At 39.3% G+C, this 21,867-nt stretch overlaps 1 pseudogene; it reads left to right on the top strand.

The window, feature by feature from the left end:
- The window catches only part of LOC138077648 (antigen WC1.1-like), a 58,683-nt pseudogene that overhangs the window by 10,601 nt on the left and 26,215 nt on the right, over window positions 1-21,867 (top strand).

Here is a 21,867-nt window from a genome sequence, read left to right as displayed (position 1 = left end):
AGGAGGAGGAACCAGAGATCATATTGCCAACATCTGTTGGATCATAGAAAAAGCAAGAGAATTCCAGAAAAAATCTACTTCTGCTTCATTGACTATGCTAAATCTTTTGACTGTGTGCATCACAACAAACTGTAGAAAAATTTTAAAAAGGTGGGAATACCAGACTACCTAACCTGTCAAGAAGCAGCAGTTAGACTCAAACATGGAACAATGGACTGGTTCAACACAGGAAAAAGAGTATGACCAGGCTGTATGTTGTCACCCTGCTTATTTAATTTATATGCAGAGCACATCATGCGAGATGCTGGACTGGATGAAGCACAAGGTGGAATCAAGATATTCAGGAGAAAGATCAACAACCTCAGATATGCAGATGTTATCACTCTAGTGGCAGAAAGTGAAGAGGAACTAAGGAACCTCTTGATGAAGAGGAAAGGAGAGTGATAAAGTGACTTAAAACTCAACATTCAAAAACTAAGATCAGTCTATGGTCACACCATCCTGAACATGCCCGATATTTTTAAAAAACTAAGATCATGGCATCCAGTCCCATCACTTCATGGCAAATGCGCAGTGCTTAGTTGCTTCAGTTGTGTCCAACTTTGTGCAACCCTATGGACTGTAGCCTGCCAGGCTCCTCTGTTCACGGGATTTTCCAGGCAAGAATACTGAAGTGGGTTTCCGTTTCCTCCTCCAGGGAATCTTCCCAGGATGGAAGGGAATCGAACCCACATCTCTTATGTCTATCTGAATTGATAGGAAGGTTCTTTACCACTAGCATCACTTGGGAAGCAAATATATGGGGGAGAAATGGAAACAGTGGCAGATTTTATTTTCTTGGGCTCCAAAAGCACTGCAGATGGTGACTTCAACGATGAAATTAAAAGATGCTTGCTCCTTGGAAGAAAAGCTATGATAAACCTAGACAGCATATTAAAAAGCAGAAACATCACTTTGCTGACAAAGGTCAAAGCTATGGTTTTTCCAGTAGTGCAATATGGATGTGAGAGTTGGACCATAAAGAAGACTGTGCACCAAAGAACTGATGTTTTTGAACTGTGGTGCTGAAGAAGACTTTTGAGAATCCCTTGGACAGCAAGGAGATCAAACCAGTCAATCCTAAAGGAAATCAACCTTGAAGATTCATTGAAACAACTGATGCTGAAGCTGAAGTTCCAATACTTTGACCACCTGATGTGAAGAGCCAACTCATTGGAATAGACCCTGATGCTGGGAAAGATTGAGATGAGAGCAGGAGGAGAAGGGGGGTGACAGAGGACGAGATGGTTGGATGGCATCACTGACTCAGTGGATACAAATTTGAGCAAACTCCAGAAGATAGAGAAAGACAGGGAAGGCTTGGGTGCTGCAGTCCAGAGGGTTGCAGAGTTGGATACGACTTAGTGACTGAACAACAATGTATCTTTTAAATATCGGTAGGATCTAAAGTGATAACCCCCTTTCATTCTTGGTGTTGTTAAATTTGTGTTCTCTTAGTTTTTCTTGATTGAATTTTTTGCTAGAAGATTATCAGTTTTATTAGCCTTTCAAAAAGAATTACCAGTTGACTTTACTGATTTTCTTTATTGTTTATGTTTCCTATTTCATTGATTTCTATTAGTTTTTGTTCTCATTTGGTTTTGATTTGCTGTATTTTTACAGATTCTTGAGGTGGAATCTTAGATCATTTGCTCTCTGTTTTCTTTTCTTTTCTAATGTAAGCCTCAAGGAAGCATAAAGCCTGTAAATTTTCCTCTAAACACCATTTCAGTTGCTTCATATTGATTTTGAAATCAGTACATACATAATACATAATTTCTTTTCATACATAATTTCTTTTGTATTTTATCATCATGAATTGTTCTTTTCTCTCTGAATATATTCTTTATCCTATAGGCTTGCTTCATATAATATTAATCTATATAATACAGCTTTCTCTGATCAGTGTTTGCATGGTATATCTCTGTGACCCTATGTCTCTGTGTTTATACAGTGTATGATTTTGTCTTACTTTATCTAGTCTGATCATCTTCTTTTAGTTGGAGTGTTTAAATTATTTAAATTTAATGTAGTTATTTATATACTTGTGTTTAAGTTTACTAGCTTGCTGTTTGTTTTATGCTTTTTTGTTCCTATTGTAATCTTTAATTGAGCATTTTAATACTCTATTTTATGTACTCTCTTGGTTTATTGGCTATATCTCTTTTTGCAGAGCTTATCATAATGTTGAGAATATTACTTTTTAATCACATTTTTCTTTAGATATCATGTCACTTAATATATAATTAAGACCTTATTATAGTATAATTCTATTTCACTGCTCTTGTTATTTATGTTACTGTTGTCATATATTCTACTTATAAATATATTATGAATTTGTAATACAAAATTGTTATTTTTGTCTTAAATATTGTAGTATTTTAGAAATGAGAAGAAGATTTTAAAATATTTACTTGCAGAATTATCATTGAACACAGTTCTTATAGCTTTGGGTAGACCCAAGCTTTAATTTATTATCAATTTCCTTTAAGTTTTAGACCTTTAGATAACATTTTTGTGTAGTGTATGTCTGATAGCCTCCTATTCTATCATCTGTTATTCATCTGAAAACACTTTAATTTTCTTTCAGGTTTGAATGCTATTTTCAAAAGTATCTGAATTCTCTGTTAATATTTGCCCCCCGCCGAGTACTCTAAAGATGTTTTTGCATAATTATGTGGCTTGCATTACTTCAAACAAGAAACCAGTAATACTTAGCATTGTTCCTGTATATATAGTGTGTCAAAATTTCCTGGCTGCTGTTAAGAGTTATTTTTGTTAATGAATGGACTTCAGCAATATATTATCAAGTGCCCTAGGTGGTTTTATTTAGTTTATCTTGTTTGAGGTTTGTTTAGCCTCTTGGATCAGTGGGTTTATAGCTTCATTAAATTTGGAAAACTTTCATCTATCATTAAAAAATTTTTTTTCTACTTATCCCTTATTCTGAATCTCCAAATAACATACTTTACATGGTTTGATATTATCCTTCATGCTACTAATTTCTACTCATATTTTTCTCTCTCTACTTCAATTTGGATGGTCAATTTCTATGTGTTGAATTTCCAATTCTTTTATTCTGCAGTGTCTTGTCTCTTGTTAAGTTAATCCAGACAATTTTTCATTCCAGATATTGTATTTTACTTTAGAAGCTCCATTTGCTTATTTTTTTCTCTACTTTGTTTTTATGCCTCAGTAGGTATATTTATAGTAGAGGTTTAAAGACCTTATCAGCCAATTAAATCATCTCTGTAATTTCTGAATTTGCTTTTAATGATTGCTCATTTAAAATTTTTTATGGGTTATATTTTTCTTTTTGGAAGTCTAGTTTTATGACTGGATTCAGGCGTTACCAGGTAGTCTTTACCAGAAAGAACTCTAGTAATAAATAATCAGCATATACTCAGAAACAAGGGAATTAAAAAAAAATAAGTAATTGATTCCTTTTGATTCTTTTCAAGATATGTTCCTTGGATGACTAATGATACATTGTCATTTAGGTTTCCCTCCTAAGCTTCAAAACTTTTTATGATTTCAGCTTACTAGCCACAAGCCCCACATATATACCTACCCTTCAATTCTATAGCAGTTGCTTCCCTTTTTGACAAACCCATCTTTAAATCAATAAACATTTGTATGTTTAAGATCATGTTGCAAAGATGAGCTCAATGAAGGACAGAAATGGTATGGACCCAACAGAAGCAGAAAATATTAAGAAGAGGTGGCAAGAATACATGGAAGAACTGTACAAAAAAGATCTTCGTGACCCAGATAATCATGATGATGTGATCACTTATCTAGAGCCAGACATCTTGGAAAGTGAAGTCAAGTGGGCCTTAGAAAGCATCACTATGAACAAAGCTAGTGGAGGTGATGGAATCCCAGTTGAGTTCTTTCAAATCCTGAAAGGTGATGCTGTGAAAGTGCTGCACTCAATATACCAGCAAATTTGGAAAACTCAGCAGTGGCCACAGGACTGGAAAAGGTCAGTTTTCATTCCAATTCCAAAGAAAGGAAATGCCAAAGAATGCTCAAACTACCACACAATTGCACTCATCTCACATGCTAGTAAAGTAATGCTCAAAATTCTCCAAGCTAGGCTTCAGCAATACGTGAACCGTGAACTCCCTGACGTTCAAGCTGGTTTCAGAAAAGGCAGAGGAACCAGAGATCAAATTGGCAACATCCGCTGGATCATGGAAACAGCAAGAGAGTTCCAGAAAAACATCTATTTCTGCTTTATTGACTACGCCAAAGCCTTTGACTGTGTGGATCACAATAAACTGTGGAAAATTCTGACAGAGATGGGAACACCAGATCACCTAAACTGCCTCTTGAGGAATCTGTATGCAGGTCAGGAAGCCACAGTTAGAACTGGACATGGAACAACAGACTGGTTCCAAATAGGAAAAGGAGTATGTCAAGGCTGTATATTGTCACCCTGCTTATTTAACTTTTATGCAGAGTACATCATGAGAAACGCTGGACTGGAAGAAACACAAGCTGGAATCAAGATTTCTGGGAGAAATCTTAATAACCTCAGATATGTAGATGACACCACTCTTATGGCAGAAAGTGAAGAAGAGCTAAAAAGCCTCTTGATGAAAGTAAAAGAGGAGAGTGAAAAATTTGGCTTAAAGCTCAACATTCAGAAAATGAAGATCATGGCATCCGGTCCCATCACTTCATGGGAAATAGATGGAGAAACAGTAGAAACAGTGTCAGACTTTGTTTTTGGGGGCTCCAAAATCACTGCAGATGGTGATTGCAGCCATGGAATTAAAAGATGCTTACTCCTTGGAAGGAAAGTTATGACCAACCTAGACAGCATATTCAAAAGCAGAGACATTACTTTGCCGACTAAAGTCCCGTCTAGTCAAGGCTATGGTTTTTCCTGTGGTCATGTATGGATGTGAGAGTTGGACTGTGAAGAAGGCTGAGCACTGAAGAATTGATGCTTTTGAACTGTGGTGTTGGAGAAAACTCTTGAGAGTCCCTTGGACTGCAAGGAGATCCAACCAGTCCATTCTGAAGGAAATCAACCCTGGGATTTCTTTGGAAGGAATGATGCTGAAGCTGAAACTCCAGTAATTTGGCCACCTCATGCGAAGAGTTGACTCATTGGAAAGGACTCTGATGCTGGGAGGGATTGAGGGCAGGAGGAGAAGGGGACGACAGAGGATGAGATGGTTGGATGGCATTACGGACTCGATGGACGTGAGCCTGAGTGAACTCCGGGAGATGGTGATGAACAGGGAGGCCTGGCGTGCTGCGATTCATGGGGTCGCAAAGAGTCGGACATGACTGAGTGACTGAACTGAACTGAACTGAACTGAACTTACTTGTGTAAAGCAGGAGAAATGACAAAATCCAGGGTTAGGTGATAGGAGGAGCAGAGGGTGATGAAATATGCTAAAAACTGTTTTAACTAATATTTTCCCAAAATATTTATGTGTCTTATCAGTATTGAGGCTTACACAACTTCAGTTCAGCCGCTCAGTCATGTCCGACTCTGCAACCCCATGGACTGCAGCATGCCAGGCTTTCCTGTCCATCACCAACTCCCAGAGTTTACTCATGGCCACTGAGTCAGTGATGCCATCCAACCATCTCATTCTTTGTCATCCCCTTCTCCTCCCGCCTTCAATCTTTCCCAGCATCAGGGTCTTTTCCCATGAGTCAGTTCTTTACATCATGTGGCCAAAGTATGGGAGTTTCAGCTTCAGCATCAGTCCTTCCAATGAACACCCAGGACTGATCTCCTTTAGGATGGACTGGTTGGATCTCCTTGCAGTCCAAGGGACTCTCAAGAGTCTTCTCGAACACCACAGTTCAAAAGCATCTATTCTTCTGTGCTCAGCTTTGTTTCTAGTCCAACTCTCACGTCCATACATGACTATTGGATAAACCATGCTGCTGTTGCTAAGTCGCTTCAGTCATGTCCGACTCTGTGCAATCCCATAGACAGCAGCCCACCAGGCTCCCCTATCCCTGGGGTTCTCCAGGCAAGAACACTGGAGTGGGTTGCCATTTCCTTCTCCAATGCATGAAAGTGAAAAGTGAAAGGGAAGTTGCTCAGTAGTGTCCGACTCTTAGCGACCTCATAGACTGCAGCCTACCAGGCTCCTCCGTCCATGGGATTTTCCAGGCAAGAGTACTGGAGTGGGTTTCCATTGCCTTTGTCAGCAAAGTAATGTCTCTGATTTTTAATATGCTGTCTAGATTGGTCATAGCTTTTCTTCCAAGGAGCAAACATCTTTTAGTTTCATGGCTGCAGTCATCATGTACAGTGATTTTGGAGCCCCCCAAAATAAAGTCTGTCACTGTTTCCATTGTTTTCCCATCTATTTGCCATGAAGTGATGGGACTGGATGCGATGATCTTAGTTTTCTCCAACTGGGAGCTCTCCAAATAATGGCTTTCTTGCTCCCTACTTTCATCTTCTACCTTTTTTTTTTCTAAATGTCAGTTTCTTTTAAAATTATAAAATGTTTAATACGTTAAACCTGCATGAAAAAAATTAAAAAGACACAAATAATTGGAAAATCATTCTGTGTTAATAGATTGAAAGAATTAATATTGCTAAAATGTCTACAGTGCTCAAAGTAATCTATAGACTTGATGCAATCCCTACCAAAATCTCAATAGCATTCTGTATATAAATAGAGAAAAGCCTCAAAATATGAGTGTGGCATTTAGCTTTCATGTATTTCTGAATTTTTCCTGTTTTCTTTTCATTCTTCATTTCTCGCTACCATTATGGTCAGCAAAGACACTTGGAATTATTTTGATATTCTTAAATTTTCTGAGGCTTGTTTGTGACCTAGCATGTCCTGGAGAATATTTCATGTGTCACTGAGAAGAATGTGTATTTTTCTATACATTGGATAAAAATGTGCTCTCTGGGTCAGTGTATTGGGTCAATGGGCACTATGTGTCTGGTAATGCCATTTAGCCTATAGTGTTGCTCAGTTCTGTTGCTTTCTTATTGATTTTCTGTCTGAACGATCCATCCATTATAAACAGTGGGATATTTTTGTGCTGCTTTTATTTCTCCCTAAGATCTGTTAATGTTGGCTTTGTTTATTTACATTTTTTGATGTTGGGGGCATATATTGAATATATATGTAATAACATGGGTTATCGATTCTTATTGAACTATTTAATCATTATGTCTCCTGTGATGGTTTTGGCTTAACTTCTCTTTGGCCTGACTTTGCTTTCTTTTGATTACTATTTGCATGGAATCTCTTTCTCTACCTCTTCACTTTCATCCTATGTGTGTCGTGAAATCTAATGTATGTAGTTGGGTCTTGTTTTTTAATCTACTCAGGCCACTCATCATTTTTCATTTGGAAGGTTTAATACATTTACATTTAAAATCATTATTGAAAGGTCAGGACTTGTTGTTACTACTTTGTTCACTGTTTTCTGTCTCTTTTGTAGTTCTCTTGTTCTTCCGTTGCTTTCTTTGTGAAGTGACTTTTCATAGTGCTATGCTCTGACTCTTTTCTCCTTATCTTGTTATCCACTAAACTTTTACTTGTGGTTACCTGGGAACTTGTATCAAGCAATTGATAGCTATAATAGTCCATAACTGAAGTTAAGTACAATTAAGGTAACAAATTAAATTTGATAGCAAATGGAAACTCTGTATTTTACTATCTCCGCAATACTTTATATCATTGACGTCAGATTTTATTTCTTTACATATTCTTTTTCCACCAGCAAATTTCTGTGATTATAGTTATTCTTGCTGTGTTTGACTTTTGATTTACAAAACATGGTTAAAATCACGTGCTGAGATTACAATATATCAGTATTCTGTACTTCTCTTTATATTTATCTTTACTAATGAGAGGCAAGACAAGATGAGTGGTGATGAAACCCCTCAGTTTTTGCTTTTTTAAAATTAAAAAAACACTCTCTTCATTTTTAAAGGACAGTTTGCTAGATAAAGAGTTGATTATTGGCAGATTTTTTTCACTAAATGCTTTGTATATGTTACCCTGCTTTCTGGCCAGCAAGGTTTCTGCTGAGAAATCTGCTTTATGACAGAAACTCCCTAATATGTAACAAGTCATTTTTCTTTTAATGCTTTCAAAATTATCTTTGTGTTTGAATTTTGGTAAATTAATTATAGCAAGTCTTGGTTCTACCTACCTATGAACTTTTGAGCTTCATATATCAAGTCCTTTTTCTCTCTGAGCTTACTTAACAGAACAGACTCATCATTTCCCCTATTTAGGTCATCTAAGAAATTCTTGGAGTATTTTGTCATCAAAAATTATCAGAAAAATAAAATTTGTTACTTTGAAAGTGGATTAGTTATTATGTAAGTATTTCTTCTCTTGAGCCATTATCTGTTTACAGGTTGGCATGCACTAATGGATCCAGCCTATACAATTTTCTGTATTCCAAGTCACTTGAGGAGTGGCTCGTGGGGGAAAAATCTGATTAGACTAGAAGCAGAAAGTCTCAGAAAAGCTTTCTAACTTTGTCTAAAGGATAGATCTCTGCACTCTCATAGCCATTTTGCTCTGGTTTGGTTCTACTCTTCATGTCTCTATACTCAAGTTTGAGTGCCACACATTATGCATTGTTTTCTTGGGCTCTGTAGATCCCAGGCTCCTAAATGAGAAACTTCTCCAACCAAAATTAAATCTATGTTCCTGGTATTCAGCCATTACAGATGATCTGCCTTGGTCCCTGTAGTTTCCTGGACCTTAGATAAGGAATTCACATCTCTAACCAACCTCAAAGTATACCTTGCTGGGATCCAGTCATTCCAAATTGACCCTGCTTCTGGGTTTCTCTTTAGAAACTTGGTCATGAAAATGCAACTCTGACACTAACTGTTAAATTCTCAGTTTGTGCTCAACTCCTGGAAAGTTTTCACACCATTGCCTGTGACATATTGTTTTCAATTTGCAAGCAAGGAAAATGAACGCTCACTGTGTTTGTCATTATTTTTATCTTAGGATCTGTGCGTCTGTTTGGAGGGGATAGACCCTGCTCAGGGCGTGTAGAAGTACATTCTGGAAAAGAATGGATCCCAGTGTCTGATGGGAATTTCACACTCCCCACTGCCCAGGTCATCTGTGCAGAGCTGGGGTGCAGCAAGGCTGTGTCTGTCCTGAAACACATGCCCTTCAGAGAGTCTGATGGCCAGTTCTGGGCTGAAGAGTTCAGGTGTGAAGGGGAGGAGCCTGAGCTCTGGTCCTGCCCCAGAGTGCCCTGTCCAGGGGGCACTTGTCACCACAGTGGAGCTGCTCAGGTTGTCTGTTCAGGTGAGATGCAGGTCAGGCCTTTCACCTCTGTGAACACCCTGCTCAGGTGAGAAAGTCATGTGATTTTGATGAAACTCTGTCTTCTTCTACCAGCGTACTCAGAAATCCGGCTCATGACAAATGGCTCCTCTCAGTGTGAGGGGCAGGTGGAGATGAACATTTCTGGACGATGGAGAGCGCTCTGTGCCTCCCACTGGACTCTGGCCAATGCCAATGTTGTCTGTCGACAGCTCGGCTGTGGAGTCGCCATCTCCACCCCCGGAGGACCACACTTGGTGGGCAGAGATGACCAGATCTCAACAGTCCGATTTCACTGCTTGGGGGCTGAGTCTTTCCTATGGAGTTGCCCTGTGACTGCCCTGGGTGGTTCTGACTGTTCCCATGGCAACACAGCCTCTGTGATCTGCTCAGGTGAGAGAAAGTGAAGGGTTACTGGTACACAGGATGCTCTTGGAATGACGTGTCTCCAAGAGCAGAGAGGGATGGAAAACTGACTTCAAAAGTTAGATATTTCATGATGAAATACGGGTTTTGTAATTATTCATTCATATTTCAGATCAGGGCAAGAAGCATAAAGGAGAATACATATTTTAAGTAAATATAGCTATTTAGGCATAATCATAGTGAACAATGTATAAGCAAATACACCTCAGTCAGGGATTTTCCCCCACTGAACCATGTGAGAATTTCTATACCCATCAGATTCCTTTACCTGATAACCTCAGTATGTATTTCTTAAGACTGCTGCTGCTGCTACGTCACTTCAGTCATGTCCGACTCTGTGCGACCCCATAGACAGAAGCCCACCAGGCTCCCCCGTCCCTGGGATTCTCCAGGCAAGAACACTGGAGTGGGTTGCCATTTCCTTCTCCAATGCATGAAAGTGAAAAGTGAAAGGGAAGTCGCTCAGTCGTGTCCGACTCTTAGAGACCCCATGGACTACAGCCTACCAGGCTCTTCATCCATGGGATTTTCCAGGCAAGAGTTCTGGAGTGGGGTGCCATTGCCTTCTCCATTTCTTAAGACATTCATTCAAATTCAGGAAATTTCCATTTCACACAACATTATTAACTATTTTGAAATACACCTGAACTTGAAATTGTTTTGTTTTGAAGTTATAGTAGAAAGGTTTAACTACAAATTCAGTATTTTTAATAAATCAGAATTATTCAGATTTTCTATTCATCCATATGTCATTTCAAATGGAACTATTCAAAGAATTTCTGTACTTCAGCTAATTGTGTAAAAGTCTTGGCAAAGAAGGAGTGATGTCAGCATCATGGTGGCTTGCTTCCTTCTTATTTGCTTCTCTTTTTAACAACTAATTAACCGTATATCCATGATTAAAAGTCCCTCTTTGAAAGTTTTTGGATCCCACAACTTATATCAAAGGACCAGAAAGATCGTCACTCACCTGGGCATCCAGTAATAGTCAGGTAGACATTGGTACAGACTGGAGCCAGCAGGAGCTAGTGAAGCGGTCCCAGCCCCCTGGGCCATGGTCAGGGAAAACATGGAAAAACATGGTGAGTGCTCATTTGGTTGAATACCTATAGAAATTGTCAGAAGTCCAGGATTCCTGAAGGGAGATTTCATTACTCTGTTGGAGCCAAAAAAGTAAGTTTGAATTATTGAAGATGATTAAAGGATTTTGCCAGTGCTGCTCCTTACCCCAAGGTGACACAGCATAAATTTGAACTAGCTAGTGGGGCCTCTCTCATGGGCGAAAGGGAAAGTAGTGAGTTAGTGCCCACTTGATATTGCTGGGGAAACCAGTTTCCCTCCAGCAGCACCCAGAGTTCTGGGGCTGAACCTCTGTGACTGAGGGGAGAGAGGAAATATGAAAGATCATTAAGAAGGTCAAAAAATGTAAAAGGGATGCAGTTCCTGCGACTACACTCAGGGCTACAGCAGGAAGCCCATCCACAAGCCTCTAGGAGAATGTCACCCAAAGATCTGTCTTCCTGGGCCCGTAGGTACTCCAAGTCCTTGAAGGTACTAAATCTTTAGTAAATCATCTTTACTGCCACTTTTCTAACAGCTGCTTTTATGTGTTTCCAAGTATGGAGATGAAAGCAAACTCCAGTAATTGGAGTGATCTCCAAAAACAGACTAGGGTCTGTGGCAGGGAGGTAACCACAGGCTTCAGCTGTAGCACAACATTCTGCAAAACAAAAGAGAGGTTTCCAGCAGCCTGCTGAGTTTTAAGGACCAAAGAAGACATAAAAACTTAAGGTATTTTCTATAAGAGGAAGCAAGAAATGTAGAGTGAGTCTATACAAGGTCAGAGAACAGTATATACCACCTGAAGGTAATCAGTAAAGATTTAATGTGGTGTCTGCTACATCTCAGGCAAAAGCAGCAAAGCAAAATTTCAAGGAACTTAAAGAACTAAAGAAAGTTGTCATCACCAAAGAGTAACAGTAACTTTTCAAAACTGACAAAGACACATGTCAATGACATGGATCTTCGCAATCTAGCTTGTAAAGAATCCAACACAGCTACTTTGAGGAAACTGAATGAGCTGTAAGAAAAGACAGAAAGGCAATTCAATGAAATCAGGGAAACAATAGATGAAAAAATGAGAAGTTTAACAAAGCAAAGTCCTAAAAAGAACCAAACAGAAATTCTGGTGCTGAAAAGTTTAATAATGAAATGGGGAAAAATGCAACAGATAGCATCTACAACAGAGTAGATCAAATTAAAGAGAATCAGTGGTTAAAAATGAGTATAAAAGAAAGAGTATATCCTATGTGATTTATGCATCTACACTAACATAAAAATATCTAGGAGAGGAGAGGGAGAGGGAGAGGGTGGGAAAAAGTGTATTTAAATGAACAGTTTCTGACTTGGGGAGAGGCTTGAAAACTCAAGCTGATAAAACTAATAGGTCACCTTATAACCCTTATGAAAAAGACCTTTTCTTAGAAACATTATAGTTAAACTGTAAAAAATCAATAAAAGTAGCAGAAAAAATATTGAATAAAGTGGAATAACTAAATGATTATTTAGTGTGCTGTTTAAAATTTCAAACTGCTGGTCAGATGCAGAACCAGCATTTTCACATTGCTTAGGGTTGCAGATTGATGACTTAGATATAGTTCATTCATGTAGACAGACTGTCTTCACTAGTGACCAATGAAGCATAAATCAGACATAAGTGGTACTTCTTTATACTAGCAAAATCTAGGGGGAAATCCCATTTATTATAGTATGAAAACTATTAAATATGTAGGAAGAAACTTAAAATATCTAAACGGCTTGCACTGAAAGTCACAGAGCATCTAAAAATATAAAGACATATACCATGTTCATGGATTAGAAAACTTAAACGGCTGTCAATTCTCTTAACTTAATATACAAACTAAATCTCATCCTAATAAAAACCCAAGCAATATTTTTGTAGAACTTTACAAGCAAATTCTAAACATTTCTTTAAATGTGCAAGAAGTGGAATGGACAAAACAATTTTGAAAAAGAAGGGCCCAAAAGAAGTATGCTAACTTCAAGTTTCCTACTACATATCCACAGCAACATGGCTATGGAATAAGAATAGCTAAATAGATCAACAGAGCACAATAAAGTTCAGTAACAGACCCAAACCCATGTATGTGTTGAAATTCTACAAAAGCATAGAGATATTTCAAAGGGGAAAATACATTCTCTTCAAAAAACGATCTGCTAATTGAATATCTGCATTGGGGGGAATGAACTGTGATCCTTATTTCACATCATAAGCGCCATTCCCCCCATCCTCACCCTGAAGAAAAACCCCAGTCCATCAGGGTAGCTCAAATAAATGGTTATTCCCATATAAAAATTAATTATGAAACTGGTAGAAGAAAATATAAGAAAAATTATTATGATTATGGAGTAAGCAAACATTTCCTAAGTCAGATAAGACATTAACCATTAAAAACTGAGATGTGATTTTCATTAAAATTAAAACTTTTTGCTTTTTGAAAAAAAAATTAAGAAAATGAAAAGGCATTCAACTGATAGGGAGAGATTAATTGCAATACATATATCTAACAAAGGATTTGTAACAAGAATAAGTGAAAATTTTATAACAGAAAAATAAGGAAAGAACTATCCAGTTTAAGCATGGGCAAAATATTAAGAAAGACACTTTCCCGAAGATTATATACAAATGGCCAATAAGTAAATGAAAAGATACCAAATATCATTAGTTAGTAAAAGAAATTCAAATTTAAAAAAGTATGAGATGTAAATTCACAAATTAGACTGGCTACAATTAAGGAGACTGACAATTCCAAGTTTGGAGAAGGTTATTGATCCACTAGAACCTTTATACATTGCTGATGATAACGTAACAGAAAACATTTCTTAGCAACTCTATGTCACCCAAAATTTCTGTTACCCAAGAGGGATGAAAAGATGTCCACAAAAAATTTAGGCTGAAAAATCAGACATGTTTATTTAAAAGAGTAAAAAATATAAGCCACTCTAATTTTCTTTAATGAGAGAAAGGAAAACTTTCTTTGGCATATTCATATAATGTAAGACTTTAACAATAGAAAGAAAAAGCTGCTCATAAATCCAACTACACAGAAAATCTCAAAGCATGCTAAGTGAAAGAAACCATCTAAAAGGGATTACATACTGTATGATTTTATTAAATTCTCAAAAAACACAACTAATCTATTTATGATAAAAGACAAATCAGTATTTGCCTAGATCTGGGTTTGTGGGGGTTTTATTGGTTGCAAGAGGCATATAGGAACTTTGTGAATAATGTTATATATTCTGACTTTTAACTGTGGTAATGGTTATGCTGGCACATGCAACTGTCAAAACTCATGAAAACATACTCAAAATATGTGTATTTTATGCATGAAAATTATATCTCACTACAGAAGGTTTTTGGAGAAGGAAATGGCAAGCCACTCCAGTATTCTTGCCTGGGAAATCCCATGGATAGAGGAGACTGATGAGCTACAACCCTAGAGGCTGCAAAAGAGTCAGACATGACTTAGCTACTAAACAAACAACAGAAGATTTTACTATTTGTCTTTTGTTTTTAGCTTAATTCTACTTTAATAAAAAAAACATATTTTTAATTATTTTACCCTTTGAAAATTTTTTGGATCTCACTTTTTGTAAAATATATGATCAGCCTTGGAAAATGATCTGTAAGTGCTTGGAATAAGGTGTATTTTCTAGTTTTGAGAGGTATGTTTGTTAAATCACCCCACTCAAATGTTCTAAATATTTAGTGACTGGCTTTGCTTGTTTTGCTCTATAGTTACTGAGACTGAAGAAAGGTGTTTCTGGTTATTGTTGCCTGGTAACAAAGTACTTCAAAATCTAGTCACTTATGGCAACCATTTTATTTTGCATAAATATCACCATATATTTTTCCTTCAGCCCCAAATGTATTTCCTCACTTCCTTTCAATCCTCATTGACAGCATTGCCCAAGCCCATCAGGCTTCTGCTAATAGCCTCCTCCATCCCTTCTAGGTTCTGCCTGTTACTTTGTTCCAAAAGCAATGTCACATATTTTAGGTGGCATTCCAAATTTGCACCATTATGGATAAAGATGCTCTGCATATGCATACACAAATTTATACTATTTGTATAGTGGCCTCATTCCTTGGTATACATGCATATACAAATTTGCATATACAAATATATGCATATAAAAATGCATATACTTTTCTTCTGAAAACAAACACTTCGTTTGTCTTCAGTAAATAGTTAGTAATATGCTAATTATAAGTGTTTGGTTACTATTGCTGCCTAACCAAATTTCCCACAAAACTTAGCATCTTAAAACCCCTTTTTACTTTTGCTCATGGTTTCCTGGAGTTTGGGAAGGAATTTGGGAAGTGCTCCGATTTGTATTGTCTTGGAGTCTTATCAGGTTGCAGCCCAGTATCAGCTGGGGCTGACATCATTGGAGGACACTGGGCTGGGGACCCAGGATGGTTCATGAGGAAAGCCTGGCAGCTGGGAGGTCAGCTGGGTTGAACTGAGCGACCAGAGAGACCTGCATATGACAATCTCCTCAGGACAAAAGTCTCAACAGGGCAGACTTGCCCTAAAGCAAAGGTCCTCAGTGATTTCACACGAGGCTGCATGAGTTTTCAGACCTAGTGCTGAGAGTCAAGCAACTTTATCTTAACTCCCTTCTATCACTACAGAGTCGGGCATGACTGGGGCGGCTTGGCATGCATGCATGCATTGGAGAAGGAAATGGCAACCCATTCCAGTATTCTTGACTGGAGAAACCCAGGGACAGAGAAGCCTCGTGGGGTGACGTCTATGGGGTCGCAGAGAGTCGGACACGACCGAAGCGACTTAGCAGCAGCAGCATTACTTACTAGGAATTCACGAAGTTCAGCAGAACTTTAAGGGAAGAAGGCACAGACCTCACTTCTCAGTGAATGTAACAGCAAAGATTATGTGCTGCCATAAAGTCGCTCATTTCAGTTCAGTTCAGTCGCTCAGTCGTGTCCGACTCTTTGCGACCCCATGAATCGCAGCACGCCAGGCCTCCCTGTCCATCACCAACTCTCGGACTTCACTCAGATTCACATCCATCGAGTCAGTGATGCCATCCAGCCATCTCATCCTCTGTCGTCCCCTTCTCCTGCCCCCAATCCCTCCCAGCATCAGAGTCTTTTCCAATGAGTCAACTCTTTGCATGAGGTGTCCAAAGTACTGGAGTTTCAGCTTTAACATCATTCCTTCCAGAGAAATCCCAGGGCTGATCTCCTTCAGAATGGACTGGTTGGATCTCCTTGCAGTCCAAGGTACTCTCAAGAGTCTTCTCCTACACCACAGTTCAAAAGCATCAATTCTTTGGCCCTCAGCCTTCTTCACAGTCCAACTCTCACATCCATACATGACTACTGGAAGTTGTGTCCAATTCTTTTCGATTTCCTGGAGTGCAGCACGCCAGGCTTCTCTATCCTTCACTATCTCCCGGAGTTTGCTTTAACTCATGTCTCTCTGATCATTGCTATTTCTGCAGGAAACCAGACCCAGGTGCTGCCCCATTGCAGCGACTCTCTCCCTGAACCAACAGGCTCTGCGGCCTCAGAGGAGAGCGCCCCCTACTGCTCAGGTGAGGGTCCTACTGGACAGAAGGCGCTTAACCACCGCCCCCCACCCCGCCCACCCGCCCGGGTCACCGCCTCGGTCACCGCCCCATTGTCCGATTTCTCTCTCCTCAGACAGCAGACGGCTCCGCCTGGTGGACGGGGGCGGTCACTGCGCCGGGAGAGTGGAGATCCTTGACCAGGACTCCTGGGGCACCATCTGCGATGACGGCTGGGACTTGGATGATGCCCGCGTGGTGTGCAGGCAGCTGGGCTGTGGAGAAGCCCTCAATGCCACGAGGTCTGCTCACTTCGGGGCAGGATCAGGGCCCATCTGGCTGGATGACTTGAACTGCACAGGAAAGGAGTCCCACGTGTGGAAGTGCCCTTCCCGGGGCTGGGGGCGGCATGACTGCAGACACAAGCAGGACGCAGGGGTCATCTGCTCAGGTCTGAGCTGCACACTGTCCACAGTTTGGGGGAGGGGTGGGGCCCTGGAGGACGGGGATCTGAGCCCTGAGGGAGAGATGCTGAAAGGACCAGAGAAGAAGGCTTCCTCCCAAGGAGCCTGTGTTTCCAGCAGATGTGAAGATGAGGCGCTTTCACTTCCTCCTGCAGCAGCTGAGATTCTGGTCCTTTCTTCTCACCAGTGTTTCCCGGCAGAGCCGTTTCTCACAGTTTCCACATGAAAGCAGGGCTCTCTCTTCAGTTCCCTGTGGTAGTACAGTCTGGAGAGCCTGTTGACGTTGTAATGAAAGCACAGATTTACTCCGTTCAGTTCTGTACCCTAGGAGTCTGACAAGGGTCTCTGCAGACCAACATGCCCATGTCCACAGGGCTGCATTCTTCCTGGAGGCCCTGGGGAAGACTCTTTTCCCAGCCTTTTCTGGTTTCTATGTGGCCTCATTCCTTGGCTTGGAGCCCATCTCCTTCTTCAGACAACATTCCCTCCCCTGACCATTCTTCAGACTTCTCATCTTCCTCTAACCACACTCAGGAAGAGTATTCCATTTTAGGGATAATTAGATTGGGTTTATATGATTTATTCACAATCTTGCAGGTTAGTCTCACCATCCCAAGCTCCCAAGTTTCTTGTCTTAATAATGCCTGTAAAATGCCTTTTGAAATATAAGGCAACATTCACCGGATTGAAAGACTGGAACATAGACATTTGTGGGTTCACCATTCTGCCTGTTTCTCCACTACCCACATCCCTTTCACGTGCTCTCTTACAGGTTTTTTCAGGAAACAAGGCTCAGGGCCCTTCCCTGCAGGTGCCTATGTTGGCCTTTCTCTCTGTATTCACTACATCATTGTGGTAGAAATAGAAAGACAGACATTAATGGACAAAGCCAAGTAAAAGGGAGACAGATTTCAGTCTTGTCACCTAGTGGGTATCTCCTCAGCTGGGTCAGGGTGAGTGTTCACGATTTCTGGGAAAGAGGAAAACCCGGAGCACTGAGTGGAATGCTCACTGTGTCCTGTTTCCTCCCTTTCAATCTCAGAGTTCCTGGCCCTCAGGATGGTGAGTGAGGACCAGCAGTGTGCTGGGTGGCTGGAAGTTTTCTACAACGGGACCTGGGGCAGTGTCTGCCGCAACCCCATGGATGATGTCACCATGTCCATCATCTGCAGACAGCTTGGCTGTGGGGACCGTGGAAGTCTCAACCCTTCTGTTGCTCTTAGAGAAGGTTCTAGACCCCAGTGGGTGAATGGAATCCGGTGTCGGAAAACTGATAACTCTCTCTGGCAGTGTCCTTCTGACCCTTGGAATTACACTTCCTGCTCTCCCAAGGAGGAAGCCTATATCTCGTGTGAAGGTGACTTACTGTCTGTTTCTGTGTGTCTGTCCCAACCCTGTAGGATGTCAGTAGTGAGATTTTATATTTTAAAATGTCTAAGTGATGAGTTTAAGTTGGGTCCACAAAATAACGTTAGGATGGAGCTAATTTAATCCATGTTTCAACCCTGTGATTTAGAGTTTAATTTGGATATATCACATAACATTATATTAGTTTCAGGTGTAAAATGTAATGCTTATATATTTCTGTATATTGGTAAATGATCACCACAATAAGTCTAGTAATATCCATCACCATATATCATTACAATTTTTTAAGGAGAATTTTTCTTACCAACTTTCAAGTATACAATGCAGAATTCATTGTAGTCACCATGCTGTACATTACATCTTCATGGAATTCACTTTAGAACTGCAAGTTTGTACCTTTTGACTACCTCCACTTGTTTTGCCCACATCAATCCACCTCTGGCAATCCCCACACTGTTCTCTGCATCTCTGAACTGCCCCCCCCACTTTTTTTTAAATTTGATTTAAGATTCCACATATAAATTAGATCAAATGGTATTTGTTTCACTTAGCATAATGCCCTCTAGGTTCATCCATGTTGCTACACATGGCAGGATTTTCTTCTTTTTGTTGGTTGTACATATTACATTTTCCTTACCCATTTATCCATCAGTGAAGACCTATGTTGTTTGGCTATTGTAAATAATGCTGCAATGAACATTTGGTTGCACATAGTTTTTTCAAGTTGGTATTTTGTTTCTTTCAGATAAATACCCAGAAGTGAAATTGATGAACCATATGACAGTTTTATTTTTAATTTTTGGAGAACCTCAATACTGTTCTCCATAGGGGCTGCATCAACTTACATTCCCCCCTCCCTGCCCAACTGTGCACAAGGTTTGCCTTCTCTCTGCGTTTTCACCAACTCCTGTTATTTCTTGTCTTTTGGATAAAAGCCATTCTAACAGATGTGAGATATTACCCTGTTATAGTTTGATTTGCATTTTTCTAATGACATAACATTGTGCACCTTTTCATGTACCTGTTGGCCTGCTTTATGTCTTCTTTGAAAAAAAAAATGTCTATTCATGTCCTCTGCCCATTTTTTAATGAGATTGTTTGTTGGTTTGCTTTTGCTATTGAGATGTATGAATTCTTTAAGTATTTTGAATATTAACCCTTGTCAGAAATTTTCTCCAACTCCATAAATTACCTTTTCATTTTGTTGACCTTTTCCCTTTGTTGTGCAGAAGTTTCTTAGTTTTCTATAGTTTCAAAGCTTATTTTTGCTCTTGTTGCTTTTGCTTTTGACATTAAACCCAAAATATCCTCATGATGATTGACGTCAGGAACTTTTCATCCTAATTTTCCTTCTAGGATTTTTTTTAAAATAATTTTTAAAATTTATTTATTTTTGGCTGTGCTGGGTCTTTGTTGCTGCATGGGCTTTTCTCTAGTTGCAGTGAGCAGGGGCTACTCTTCATTGCATTGCACAGGCTTCTTATTGAAGTGGCTTCTTTTCTTGAGGAGAACAGGCTGGAGGGAACTGAGCTTCAGTAGTTGTGGCACGTGGGCTCAGTAGTTGCCATTCCTGGGCTCTAAAGCACAGGCTCAATAGTTGTGGCCAATGGGCTGTGGGATGTGGGATCTTCCTGGGTCAAGGAGCACACTTGAGTCTCCTGCATTGGTGGGTGGATTCTTTACCACAGCCACAAGGGAAGCCCCTCTTCTAGGACTTTTATGGCTTCAGGACTTATGATCAAGTCTTTAATCCATTTTGAGTTAATTTTTGTGAATGGTGTAAGAAATTTCCAGTTTCATTCTTTTGCATGTAACTGTCCAGCTTTCCCAACACCATTTTTGAAGAGACAAGCCTTTCCCGATGGTATAATCTCTACTTTTTTGTCATAAATTGATTGACCACATATATTTGGGGTTACTTCTGGGATCTCTATTCTGTTCCAGTGATTTCTGTGTCCATTTTTAGAGCAATACCATACTGTTTGATTAACACAGCTTTGTTATATAGTGTGAAATCAGGAAGCATGACACTTCTATCATTCTTTCTCAGGATTTCTTTGGCTATTCAGGGTCTTTTGTGGTTCCACACAAATTTTAGAATCGTTTGTTCCATATCTCTGAAAATTTTCACTGAAATTTGGATAAGGATGGTAGTGGATCTGTAGGTTGCTTTGTGTAGTATGAGCATTTTAACAATATTAGGTCCTCCAATCCATGAGCACAGAATATCTTTCAGTTTATTTGTGCCTTCTTCAATATCTTTCACAATGTCTAAAGTTTTCGATAGTGTCTCAGTTTTGACTCTTCATTTCAGATTTGGATGGTCTTATTTTCTTTTGCTTGCTTGATGATTCTGACTAGAACTACCAAAACTATGTTGAATAAAAGTGATAAGAGTAGGCATTTTTGCCTTGTGTTTGATCTCAGAAGAAAAGCTTTCAGCTCTTTACAGTTGAGTAGGGAGTTTGCTGAGGGTTTGTCATATGATATTTATTGTGTTGAGGAATAATCCCTTTATACCTACTTTGTAAAGATCTTTTGTATCATAAATGGCTGTTGAATTTTGTCAAATATATTGTTGAAAGGATATGATTTTTTTGCCTTTATCTTATTTGGTGTATCACATCGGTTAATTTGTGAATATTGAGCCATCCTTGCACCCTTGGAACAAATCTCTGTTGATCTTGGTGTTGTTATTATTGTTGTTGTTTAGTCGCTAAGTTGTGTCTGATACTTTGCTATCCAATGGACTATAGCTTGCTAGGCTCCGCTGTCTTAGATTTCTCAGGCAACAATACTGGAGTGGGTTGTCCAGTATTCTCTTCATGTATTGTTGAATTTGGTTTTCTAATATTTTGTTGAGAATTTTTGCATCTATATTTATTTGGGATATTAGCCAGTATTTTCTTTTCTTGTGGTGTCCTTGTCTGGTTTTGGTATCAGGATAATCTTGGCCTCCTCAAATGGCTTTGGAAGTGTTCCTTTCATCCTTTTTGGAAGAGTTTGAGAAGGCTCCACCGCTTCATACCATTACACTGGGAATTGGAATTAAAAAAAAAAAGTTGGTGGGGTGACAAATAGTCAAACCATAGCACCTTACTTCCTTCAACATTTCTCTCTCTCTTATTCCCCACCTTCCACACACACCCCATTCAGGAATACCTTGAATGATATGTTGGGCATTGCTTGAAATCTACAAATGAGAGAATGAGCTGGATTAAACTAAATGAGATAGATATTTCAAAAGCAGAGATTTGTCCCTTTCCTTGCCTCTGTTTCTTCATCTCTTTGTCTTTTCATTCAAAGGACAAAGTAGTGTTAAACTATTGGACTTTTATATATGATATTTTTTTGACAATAAAGCACCATAAAATGGGTTGTGGGGAAGTCTCTGACCCTGAAAGTGAGCAATCACCCCCAGAGGCCATGCCATCATTTTTTCAGAGGTTCTCTGCATGAAGTGGGTAGAAAGTTTGGTAGGATGATGTGGAGAGAATACACAAGTTCTCATATTTTATGACAAGAACCATTTACACTTCCATTTTCTTGTGTTTTTTGAACTTATGTGTATTTCTTTCACTTACAATTCTTTTGTGTCTTTTTTTTTGGTTATTTTTGCTTCCTCTAAATACATATCTTTC

Source organism: Capricornis sumatraensis, chromosome 4 (assembly GCF_032405125.1).
Source record: "Capricornis sumatraensis isolate serow.1 chromosome 4, serow.2, whole genome shotgun sequence".
Classification (NCBI taxonomy): domain Eukaryota; kingdom Metazoa; phylum Chordata; class Mammalia; order Artiodactyla; family Bovidae; genus Capricornis; species Capricornis sumatraensis.
This window is presented reverse-complemented; position numbering and strand designations above follow the sequence as displayed.